We start from the raw sequence: 13,493 nt of genomic DNA, 5'->3' as shown, positions 1-13,493 counted from the left end.
TTTACTATGTTAAGCTATTAATGTTAGTATTAAGCAAACAAAAAAAAAGGACAACATTCTGATTACTTAGTTTGCTAATTTACTTAATGGTTTTACCAGGTTAATTGGATTTTGTTAATCTCTTTAGAATGAATTTTTCTATCTGGGTTCCCTTGAGGATTTTCTTGCAAAGGGAACAAAAAGCCTGAGAGCTTTAGTACTCTGATATTTTTGTTTCACATTAAAATAAATTTCTGAGTCTCTAGAGGGAACATTACCTCCAGCTACTTACTACATATGCATTTGCAAAGAAAAATACGGCAGTACTTAAAAAACAACATTCTGGTGAATATTTGAGATTTACATATGAATACTCAGATATTTTCTCTCCTAAGCACCATAAAATCTCATCAGTCATTTCTTAAATGTTCTGAGTGCTGCTGTTTGCTGCTCTTTCAAAACTGTGAACAATGTCTTTAAGGATCCTCCATCACTGCCTGTTCAGCTGGAGTAGCTTCTAGGAAAGCTGAAAGGAAGTAGTTTAGAGCAATAAAGAACTTGAAACAACCCAGGCAAATCATTCTTGTTTCTGCTTAATTTAAAGCTATTTAAATTGAAGTCTTTGTTTGTTCAGGTCCCACAAAGAAATCTCCCTGATTGGATGCTGGTTGGACCCGGGTCTGAGGGACAGAGCCTTCAGCATAAAGACTACCTTCTTACTGCTCAAGCATTGTTCCCACTGATTTGGCAGCTCTGACAGGCAATAGAAGGGAACAAAACAGGTGTGTTTTCTGTTTCCTTACAGAAAAAAAAAAAAATATAGTGCAAATATGAAGCTCCAGGTGCCTGGAAGCTCCAGATCTGACTGATTATCAGCATGTGGTGGGAGGCTTGCAATACCACCAGGCTCACCTTCCCCACAACTGCATGAATGGAAAGGCTGCACTATTAGAAAGATGACACGTTTCCTGAAAAACAAATCTGAGACCAAAAAAAAAAAAAAACAAAAACAAAAACAACCACACTCTCTGCATGTTGAAATGGCCTTATTACATTCATTGTTTGACATATTGTTTAGTATCAAAAGATATCGAAGGATCAGTCCTTCCTGGGAAGGAAAAAAACCTTTTATACCATATACATACTTTTATAGTGTATTATTGTTAAAAAGACAGATTCTAAATAGTTTTCATATTGTTGTGCATAATGTTTTGTTTTGTTCTTGAGAAAGTTTTCCTTTGTATAATGGCTTTAGAAGTTTGTATCTACACTGTTTCCTGTTTTTTTGTTTTGTTTTGTTTTCAGGTGTGTTCATCTTTATCATTACTATTGCCATATGCAAATAAATCTATTTCAAAATTAATTTAAATATTTAACATACCATTTCTTGAAAAATAATAAGCATATGCAGTGCAACTGTTTGTCAGGATTTTGAAAGTCTATTTCCCACTTATTAATTATGTACAAAACAACTTACTCAGGTTAAGCTGGGTAGAGAAATGATGAGATATATTATTCCTTTCAAAAAAATATAATGTTTTTCCTTCACATTTTTTTCTCCTGGTCTCAATTATACTTTTTATTCAGCAGAGTACAAAATTTGTGTTAGAAGTATTATCACTTTTACATAAAGATATCATTTTCAGTGTGAATACTGAACTATTTTATCTGTGATAAGTAACTCATCAATTTATTTACTTTCTACTTTAAATAGTTTTATTTGAAATGGGACAGAAGGAATCACAAAATTCAGTTTCATTTCCACATTTCGTATACTTGATCCTCTAGGGAAGAGCCTGGGATGACTGTAGAGTAGATTTAGGCCCATGACAATTGCACCAAAGCTAGCACATCTTTGAGGCCAAAGGCAAAAATATGTATTCAAAGATGGGTTCTTGTCAGTTATTTATTAAGCCTGATGACTGAAAAAATATCACCAATTGAATGAAAACGTAGTCTTTCTATCAACATTTCTATCAACTGTTTATGATACATATATTATTTGGGTTATTTTCATAATGTTAATATTCATTTAGAGCAAACAAAACATCACTGGCTTCTGATTGTTTTATTAGTTCCAACATATTCAATGACTGATGTTTTTACTTCCAAGAATGGTTTTCTACATGAGTGCGATCAAAGGAAAAGAAAGGGGTGTTTGTTCATCCTAACACAGCAATTTTGAGGTAGCCTTCTCTGGTACCTTATCTTGCAATATAGTTCTACACATAGAAGAGTTCCTTGTCTGCCAGCCCAAAGTCAGTGAGATAGTGTATGAGAAACAACATGTGTCTGTACCCAGGTGGAACACATTACATGAGCATCTGTTTGTATTCCATAACTCTTGCCAAGTTTGGAATTTTAGTCAACTTCATGTACAGACCACCAGTAACCTAGCCACTGCCTACAGCAGGGAAAATGGATTCATATATAACCCTACCCAGCATAACAACAGACAACATTTTACTCCTAATGTGACTACAGCAATCTTGCTTAATGACTACTACTAATGACTACAGCAATTTTACTTAAAAGCATGTTCACTGATTGATATGAAGCTGATGCAATGGGAGGAGGTAAAAAATGTCTGAACCAAAATTTCTTCAGAGAAAATCTGTTTCGCCATAGGACCAAAGAGCTTTTGTCTTTCCCTCCACTATGGAAACCTAACTAAAATACATTAATTCCATCAAGAAAAGATAAAGACGTCACCAGGAGTTCAGAAATTGATATTTTTTCACCCAGTCTAAACTGGGACAGAAATATTCTGTGTATTCATGGGATAAGCCTTGTTTTCAGCCAGCTTTTCAGAACCAATGTATACAGCTGCACTCAATTAACTGTAAACAATACTTGGCTCTGCTCTCCTCTTCCCAACCTACACAAACAAGTAGCAATATCACCAACCTGATTCACCTAATAACTGATTGGCATTACTCCAGGCTTAATAAGCCACCTCAAAAAGTAGCCCATAAAACCATGGTTGGCCACTCATGTCTTTCCTTGTTGTAGAGGTAAGATAGCAAACTTGATATATAGCAGAAATTTGTCTTAATCCCTTTTAACACCTTTTTTTTTTTCCTGGTAAGATTTTAACACTTAAGTGGATACATTTCACATACATTTTTTTCTTACCCATGTACAAATAAATGACAATGAAAAAAAAAAATAAACAGAACACTCAGCATTCATTATATGTAAATGTGGGAACAACAGCTCACTGGAGTCCAGTTTAATTCTGATTTCAGTCTCATCACAAAAGGAGAATTAGCACTATCAGAGAGAAAAAAAAAAAAAATGACACCAACCTTAGCCACAACTAAATTAGATCGAATACATTATCCCGCTGTACACATTATTCCATTGTGGAAGTGATCATTTGTTTTAATTAGGTGTAACACAAAGTTGTGAAGTGCACAAGTCTGGTAAGTATTAGTCTAAAGACAGCAAACATTTGTACTTCTGCTTTTCTGGTGAAATCTGTTCATTACAACTGGTTCCTCATTAACAATTCAATTATCCAAGTGACTTTTCTTAATCTTTCAAAACACGGCGTGTGTGTGTTTTTCATCATCTTACTTTAAGTATTAATTGTATTAAAATACAGGAGAGTTTTCATTTTCTTTTAGTCTTTATCTTTTTTTCTTTTGGCAAATTTCACTACAGTTATCATAAGTAAAAGTTGGTCTCTTAACCTGGAAAAAAGCAGCCCTATCCTCCTTTTCAGGGAAGCACAGAACACATTTCAGCTCCACTGCTTGTCATGCTTCTGCACAGGGCTAGACAAATAGCAGGATCAGACCTGGATCTGGACCACAAATACATCTGTATGTGCCTTGCCAAGGCCTCAGACAGAGACATCTCCTGCATTCCCTAGCAGAGCTGTTGAAGCGGGTTACCTTAATTTTCAGCCATGAAGGTATCCTGAAGCACCTAGTTTGCTCAGGATTTGATCACCACTAAATTGTTCCCAGTAAAATTACAACATCTGGGAGAATCTGAAGCCCCATTTGAAGCATTATCTGCTAAGACAGCGTCAGAGACACAGCCTCTGTTTAGGAAGGTGGTGTTGGCATCTGTATACAAAGTAGGTGTTGTTACCGTATGCAGAAGTTCCCTCTCCTGGAGGGAAGTGGGAATAGCTGATGGGAAGCACAAGTAAGCCATGAAAACCTGAATAGGAACATTCCTGGCTGGCTCAGGGCCTTCTCATGTTATAGAAATAAATATTTACAGGAGAAAATATGTTGGAGCTATCATTAAAAACAAAAACCAAAACCAAAAAGCAAAAAAAAGTAAAAAAACCAAACCTACATACACACAGATAAAGTCTCTCCTACCAGACACAACAAGAAACAACAGGAACAAAAAAAAAAAGAATACTTTCTTCTGTGAAAACAGGTTGAGTAACATCTGCTATCATTTTTTTACCATGTGCCAGTTAACAACTGTCAAGTGTTACATACAGACCATCAAATTTCAAACCCCTGTCTCCTGCAATGTCCAGCTATGAAGAGGAGAGCTAATTCCCTGCATCAGGACATATTAACTCTTTGCATTTCTCTTTCTGTAGCTACACTTCTAATTTCAGGTTGAACTTGCATATTGTTTCAATGAAGGTCGAACAGGTTAATGATTTTTACAATCAATCTAAAATCATAACCAAGTCCCACAAAATTTCCATGCTCAAAACTTCATGTCCTTCAGCAGGACTTTTGTTAAAGGTATGGTTGCAAGCTTAGACCCTAGTGTATGGTACCATTGTTATAATTTATACAATATTTGCACTGTTGTACACTGTAATAGACAGAGAGAGCAGATGCTCAGGAAATTATTCAGTGGCATATGGCTGACCTTGCCATCTCATAGAAGGTTTTGAAACATTACATTTCTTTTTATATAATTACTGAAAACTATTTCATGTTTGCTCATGCTTGCTGGAGACCAATGAATCTAGATTACAGAGGAACCTCAGTACAGCTCATGGCAATAGTTTTAAATGGAATAGCTTGTCATTTGATTTGAAATTACATTATTGTAACATTTTTAAGTCTTGAGTAAGCAATTATAGAAGTAATATTTTTCTAGCACTACAGAAATACAAGTTCTTTCAGAAAAGAGGTGTGACCAGCAGGTCAAGGGAGGTGATTGTCCCACTCTACTCTGCCCTCGTGAGGCTGCACCTGGAGTACTGCATCCAGGTTTAGGGCCCCCAGCACAGGAAAGATGTGGACGAGTTAGAGCAAGTCTGGAGGAGGGCTACAAAGATGATTAGAGGACTGGAGCACCTCTCCTATGTAGAAAGGCTGAGACAGCTGGGGATGTTCAGCCTGGAAAAGAGAAGGCTCTGGGAAGATTTCATTGTGGTCCTTCGATGCTTAAAGGGATCTTATAAAAAAGATGGAGGACTCTTTATTCAGGTAGATAATGATAAGACAAGGAGGAATGTTCTTAAAACGGGATAGATTTAGATTAAATATTAGGAGGAAATTCTTCACTGTAAGGGTAGTGGGGGTCTGGAACAGGTTGCCAGGAGAAGTTGTGGATGTCCTGGAGGTGTTCAAGACCAGGCTGGATGAAGCCTAGACTGATCTAGTGGGTGGCAATCCTGTCTGTGGCAGGGGGTTGGAATTAGATGATCTTTAAGGTCCTTTCTAACCCAAGCCATTCTATGATTCTATGAAAAATATATCCAAAACAAAACAACAGAGAAATGTCCCTGAAAATATTTTCATGGATGAATGACTATTTCTGATTTCTGAATCACTACTTTTATACTAATTATATTCAGGTGATCATCTTTATCATTACCTATTCATCACTTTTTTTTCTGCTCTCCTCTCAAGTTTCCATCACTCAGTTAAAAAATAGATACTGAATTGTGAGACTTATATCAACAATCACACAAGAGTAATTAACAAATATAAATTAATAACAGTAATATTTCACATATAACAGGCTAAAATTTATTCACTTGGACTGTGTGCATTTCCTCTTTAAAAAATAGTGCAGATACCTTGGTGGTTTTTGTTTGTTTGTTTGTTTGTTTTTCATTATTCCTTTTATTTCTGTCCAAAAACTAAAAGATCATGAGATAGTGATAACCAAAATTGCCAAATACAGTGAGATCAAAAATATTTCCCTTTAACTGCAAATTGCCACCAGAAAAACTACTGTCACACTCCATAATGGTATAAGACATATGTTGGCATTTCTCTAGTCAAGAAATTATATAACCTCATATTGGTTTTCAACACCTGCACTATTTACAATCATTTGTCTTCACCATCTCAGTCCCTAAGACTGAAGTGACTGTGATATAATCTTATGACCTGCTAACCATGAGGATTCATTTCTGTTGTCGTGTTTTACTATAATTAAAGACTGCTTGTTCAGTCATTTATAGCAGGAATGAAAACTCAGCTTGAAAGAGAGGAGCAGGGAACATAACATTTCCACAACATGCATGGGTTACACAGAGTATATAAATAAAACATTTGCTTCACTTTTTCCATTTTCATAGTTTGCTTTTTCTCTGTATCCCTGTTTCCATTCTCTTTCCTTAGCTCAGATAGCTTCTAGCAAGTACAGCTCTCTACTCTTGTTTCTAAATCTTGGAATCTCCTCTTCCAGAGAAAAGGAGGATGAGTATCTCCTGTCCACAGTAGGAAGCAATACAGGTTTAAGACTGATCACAAAAAGCCACAACAGATAGTTTTCCAATTTTAATAACATTCAGTCCAAATTCATTAATGCGTGCAAACTGTAACATGCCACTGAATCTGGACTGAAGAAGAAATTTCAGCCATAATAACACATGATGATTGGTATAGCTATTCTTTCAGATTTAATGTGGGTCTTGTTTGACTGGGAAAGGTCTTCTGGAGATATAATTACAATGAAAATCAAGAAAAACAAATAAATAAAAATAAAAATATATAGACAAGATGAACTGTGAACTTGCGGGCATCAGGCAGATAAAGGAACTGTCAGAAAACAATGTTAAAATGTGCAGATCCTAGCTGGAATCAAATCATATTCCATTAGGAATTTTAACAGATTAAGTTAATTTCTTTCATTGAGTTATTCAGATTAAGGTCTTGAATGATATCTGGAAATAAAGGATGATAGCAAGAAAAAAAAGCTAAAGTGAGAATGTGAGAATATACTAAGAAAAAAAAAAAATGGAGTAAGCTGATAAATTCTTATGATATGCCCATAGAAGAAATAGAGTGGTAATAGTATGTCAGTATTTTTATGCCCTGACTACCCACAACAGAGCAGAAATAACATTGCTTTCATAACACACATGAGTATCCTCTAAAATAAACATTAAAGGCTGTGAAGGCAGTCAGAATGCTGAAATGTTTTGTTGTTCTTGTTGTTGTTGTTGTTTTCTCTCTCTAAAATATACAGGTCATCGAAGTCCAATTATGGCCATTCAGAAAACAGTGGGAAAAATGAAATGAAAAGATGGAGGAAGAAACAGACAAAAAAGTTATTACTCACTGGTGACATGGCCACACTAATCTTATTTACAGGGCTATTGAGCTTCTATCGCAAAAGCAGAATATGAATGATTTCTGACACTTCCTGATCTTACCTGTTTTAGAAATATCACAGCACATTTTATTCCAGCAGTTCTTCATGCCCAAGAGTGGCCTCAAGAAAGTGCATTAAGGAGGAAGGAACAAAGAGATGTGGAGGAAGAAAATATCTCAGCAATAGTTTCTGCCTCAATCCCCAGTGTACATGTAAGTATAGGAGAGGGAAGGTTCACTGCAGTTATATATAAATAGATTCCTGGATCAGCTATGGAGTTGCTTTGAACAAATCACATTACTCCTCAAAGTCTCAATCGTCCCATCCATACAATGGAAACAAAAACACATGCATTCCAAACCAAATGCTTCAAGGTCTGTAAGGAGAAATCTCTGTATTCAATCCATGTTCCATGTTCTTTCAGCACTGATAGTTTCACCATCCTTGCTTTCTCCAAATTTCTCCAAAAAAAATAAAAAATCATGCCTTCTTCAATATTACTTCCTCAATGCTTGCTTATCACTTTCAAGGGTTTATTGTTTGAAATGTGAATGCAAAGGACAAGCTTTTATTTGATGTACAGTACTGTGCTTTCCAGGTCATCTATGTACTCAACATTTTGCTGTCTACACTTATGACACATTGGGAGGAATTTGGCGAATTTTTTCACATACAGCTTACAAATTTGCTAGTCTGCTAATCACAGTTATAATAATAGAATCAAATTACAATAAGCATTATATCAGTGCCATTTTTTTCATCTAAAATTTACTAAGTTCCAATAAAAATAAGTCTCCATGCCACACATGCAACTCATAAACAAGCATAAGTCTAGTCCTTTCATAAAGGGTGCAAAACGTGATTTTTTTCTTTCCTGCTGAAGAAGCCCTTATTTATAGGCTTCATCCATATCTCTACATGAAGCTTTTCTGAGACATAGATTGACTGGAAGCAACACAACAGCTAAGATGATGCTCTATATAGTTTTACTACTAAAGAAACAAAAGAGAAAAAAAAAAAAGTCTTTTTTACTGTCAAGAGAGATCCAGCCCAACACTTTTTTTTTATTTATTTATCCTAATTAAATTATGTCTTGGCTACATAATAGTTAAAGCAAACTTTCATTTGCCTCTTTTTAGAAACAAGAAAATATGTCCCTCTCTCTTATACATGGGTAACTTTTCACTGGCTTAGTGAAGTCACCTTTCATTTATGCTGGTTTCACCAGTACTAAAATTTGACCACTTTTCTTAAATTTGTTTATATAAGACATGAAAAATGACATGTTTTTCAAGTAATTAATAATCTAGACACCAAACTAACAATAAAAAGCGTGTAAATTAAAATGTCAAGCAGGCTAACACAACATTTGATAAATGACTATGTTGTTGCTGAGAAGTACATTTTAATGTATTTCTAATAACTTGATTATAAAGGACAATTACCACATTTAAAGTAGGCTGTGCTGAACATAACTAGATTCAGATTTAATTTTAAACTGACCTGGATGTAACATCTCAGCAAAAATATATTTCTTAATCAAACTGAACTGCACTAAATGATTAGAATGGATTTTTAAAAAATGCAATATATCCATTCATATAATTTCCTTCAGCTTTTAATCATTTTTTTTTCTATCTGTGCCCTCCAATATACTTAGAACTTTTCTCTTTGGGGACAGTTCATAGATTGCTTGACTATCTCAAAGGAAATTAGTGCAATATTCTTAAATATTCTTAAAGATATTAGGTCTCAAAAGAGTAAGAATGCTCATATAGCTATTTCTCCCTTGCTAAAACAACCTCTATCTAACACTTTTTTGTCAACTTATAATGTAGAACATTGAATCTAGTTTTAAATGAACACTTAAAAGGTCTTGGCCTTCTCATTTTCTTCCCTCTGACTAAAAAATTAATGTTTGTTGTCATGTGAGAAGCTCTTATTTGGAAACAGGAGACCCTACAGCCCATATCCCTGCCCACAGTCTGACACTCATAGCATACTCTAAAGACATGAAGGATTAAAAGTGAGTGGAAATCAAACATTAACAAAATTCAGTATTTCTTTCTTGGGGAATGCTTCAAGATCTTGAAGTTTGTCTTCTTTTCTCTTTAAGAAATTATTAATTATCTTTCACTCCAAAATTTTCCTGCAGCTGAAATTGAAGAAAAGAATTCTTCAAAACACCAAAATAAAACATTATTTTAAGACCCTGCAGAAAATTAAACAAAGTTGAAGTCATTTTCACTCACCAGTTGTCAGACTGAACAAAGCTCATCAGGCCAAGTTCCTGGAACCCAGGACCCTGGAGTTCAAAATGTCTGAGACTAGCACTGACTTTTACTTCCACTGTTGCTAAAATATTTTTAATTCTCCATCAATCTTTAAAAGACATTTAGATGTAGAGCTTAGGGATATGGTTTAGTGGGGACTGTTAGTGTTAGGTCAGAGGTTGGACTCGATGATCTTGAGGTCTCTTCCATCCTAGAAATTCTGTGATTTTGTGATTCTGTGAATCCTTATTTTTCTGAACAATCTGTCCTAGGCCCAAAAAGAGACAACTTTACAGCAATAGTCTGAGCCCTAAATGAAAGAATCAATTGATATATACCTTCTTAGACATTCTCTGTACCTTTTGTAATGCGTGACCAGCTGTGATATAACTGATTTAATCTTTGTCAGCCATTGCAGTATCTTAATTTTAATTAAAGATGGTCCTTATCCATGTTTGCACAAAACCTAGCACAGCAAATACTCTTAGCCATCATCTTTTCCCCGTGGTGTGTATTTTTTTTTTTTTTTAATGTTTGCAATTGGTTTTATTTCTGCTATATTCAGGTCATGTTTAGTTCATTTAAAAATATTTGTTACTTTTACCATTTTCTCATAAATGTCATAAGTTTTGTTCTAAATTAGATTACAACCGGGACAAAACCCAAACCGCATTTGAGTAGAGAAGTACAGCATGTAGTTCATCAATGTGATCAGAGAAAGCAAATGAGAACATAAGGAAAAAAATAACTATGTTGTCCTTCCTATATAAGATGAACTGGTACATCTATCCTTCCTATATGAGATGGACTGGTACATGGATTTTTAGCTGCAGTGGACTGGCTGAGGAGACCAATCCCCTCTTCCATCTTGCCATCATGGTGAGCCTGCTGTGTGAAAGTCCTCAGCATTCCTGTCTTCAAACTGTCATCTGAACTTTTCATGAGATCTCTCTCCAAGTCATTTCAATTAAAATATTTGTGTGAGCCCACTCTTCAGATTCTTTACAGCTCTAGGCCACATCAATGAACAGCTCAGGGATGACTTTCAGGATTGCAGCTGGCAGAGCAGGAGATGCGATAGTTGTCTGCATGAAGGAGGTAATGAGGTAGGATGGTAGTGGCTATTGCATCCCATTGTGCCACTGCAGCCAGGGTGTACATCGATGGAAGTATGGAACATGCACAACAGGGTGTCATCTGATATTGATAGGTAATATTAAATAAAATCAAAAACGAGGGCCAAAGTACAAATTAAGTCTGAGAGCTCCTGAATATGGTAGGAGGAACTCCATGGGAAAATAAATAAATAAATAAATAAAAAACAGAGAGAGGGGGGGATTTTAGGTGAGCCAAAATAGAGGCACTGAACAAAAGTCAACAAATCACCCACTGGAACCAAACTATTTTTTAGTTTGAGATGTCTACTGCTTATTTACAAAGGGATAGAAGACTGAAACATTTCAGATATGTTATGAAGCTTTCATGGTAGCCAAAAGTAAGCATTTCCACTGTGATATGCCTCCCTTTGGTCCTGTCATATAGACAGGAAAATGAGAATGGGATTCCTGTAGCTTATAGCTGGCCAGAATATGAGTTTTGTTACCACCAGAAATTTCAACATTGCCAGTCTCTGTGTTTAAAATATTTAGGACCCAAGTACCTAGACAATACAGGCTAAGCTGGATCTCATTTTCAAGATAAAATATTATCTGGGTCTCATAAAGAAACTGCAAATTATGGGCACTGGCAGAGTGACTGTAAAGCTGTGCAATACCATTTCAGAAAGAACAGGAGGTTTGCCCGGGAGGACTGCTTTTCGAAAGTGGCAATTTTCCCCAGACCTAGGCATCTCATAGTTTTCATTTGCTTGTGATTGGTCTAAGCATTGCCAGACTCATTATCTCAGACCAGAACTTTTATTCATCAAATCTTATACCAAACTTTCAGAACAATAAAAAATGGTAAAATAAATGCATATTACACCTGTCCAATTGTGAAATGTTGGACATAGGGGAAAATAAAAAAATTGATGATCCTTCCATTACTGAGTTTTGAATGAACACCTCACTTATTTTAGTTTTTCTGTCAAAATTAGAGGAAGAGAGAGAGAAAGAGAGAAAAAGAGAGAGAGAAAGAAGGAGAGAGAGAAAGAGAAAAAGAGATAAAAGGAGAGAAAAAGAGAGAGAGAGAGAGAGAGAGAAAGAGAGAAAGGGAAAAAGAGAGAAAGAGAGAAAGAAAGAGAGAGAGAAAGAGAGAAAGAGAGAAAGAGAGAAAGAGAGAAAGAGAGTAAGAGAGAGAGAGAGAGAGAGAGAGAGAGAGAGAGAGAGAAGAGAGAAAGAAAGAAAGAAAGAAAGAAAGAAAGAAAGAAAGAAAGAAAGAAAGAAAGAAAGAAAGAAAGAAAGAAAGAAAGAAAGAAAGAAAGAAAGAAAGAAAGAAAGAAAGAAAGAAAGAAAGAAAGAAAGAAAGAAAGAAAGAAAGAAAGAAAGAAAGAAAGAAAGAAAGAAAGAAAGAAAGAAAGAAAGAAAGAAAGAAAGAAAGAAAGAAAGAAAGAAAGAAAGAAAGAAAGAAAAGGGAGGAAGGGAGGGAGGGAAAAAGGGAAAAAGGGAGGGAGGGAGGGAGGGAGGGAGGGAGGGAGGGAGGGAGGGAGGGAGGGAGGAAGGAAGGAAGGAAGGAAGGAAGGAAGGAAGGAAGGAAGGAAGGAAGGAAGGAAGGAAGGAAGGAAGGAAGGAAGGAAGGAAGGAAGGAAGGAAGGAAGGAAGGAAGGAAGGAAGGAAGGAAGGAAGGAAGGAAGGAAGGAAGGAAGGAAGAGTGAAACAAAAAAGCAAATATGTGGGGATATAGAGCCATACAAATCATAAATGAGAAAGACCTGTAAGTTATTTAATCCATTTCTCTGCCATTTTACTCTGACTCCTCAGTGTACTTGGTGGTGCTTAGCCCAATCTGACTTAATATGTCTGAGATAATGGAGTTTTGGTCCTAGTTTTCCCTTGCAAAAAGAATATATTTTTTTAATATTTTCATGCAAAATTTGTATTCTTATATATTTCCGTTATCTGAACTAGTTCAGCTCATTACAAAAACAAACAAAAAAAAGAAAAGAAAGAGTTACTCAAATACAGTTAGGTTGTTTTTACTTTAGCACTGTTGCTTGGAACCAAAGGGCACTTTTTAAGTGAATTCAACTGTCCTCAGTTACCACAGTTTGGTTCACAACTCAGACTGCTAAAAGGACCTTTCAAGTAAGGCTAAACTGAAAGGTTTTCTCCATGAACCCACCAGCACTAACACAGTTTCAAACTGGAGTCCACTGTTTCTCCGATTTGGAGAATTATTAAGTTATTAAGAGTGTATATTGAACAAATTAGATACCCTGGTACAACCTCTTAGGCAAGCATTTTTAAGCCATTTCCCATGCAATAGCAAAGCCAGCTTTTGAGTTCCAATAATACAATTCCACAGTGCAAAGTGCTGACCAAATATAAACTTTGATTGCCAAATTAGATTTGTTCAAAACATTTTGACAAGTTCATTTTGCAATGGTAGATTTAATGTTGGCCCTCATGATATCTATTCATGCCAAATTTTGACTGGGCTTTACACAAATATTTTGCACTCTCTCTTTTTTTGTTTTGTTTTGTTTTGTTTTGTTTGGTATTGCATCATTTCCATACCCCTCTGGACCCTGAAGCCTCACTT

The sequence above is a fragment of the Anas platyrhynchos genome, chromosome Z (genome assembly GCF_047663525.1).
Source record: "Anas platyrhynchos isolate ZD024472 breed Pekin duck chromosome Z, IASCAAS_PekinDuck_T2T, whole genome shotgun sequence".
Lineage (NCBI taxonomy): Eukaryota > Metazoa > Chordata > Aves > Anseriformes > Anatidae > Anas > Anas platyrhynchos.
This window is presented reverse-complemented; position numbering follows the sequence as displayed.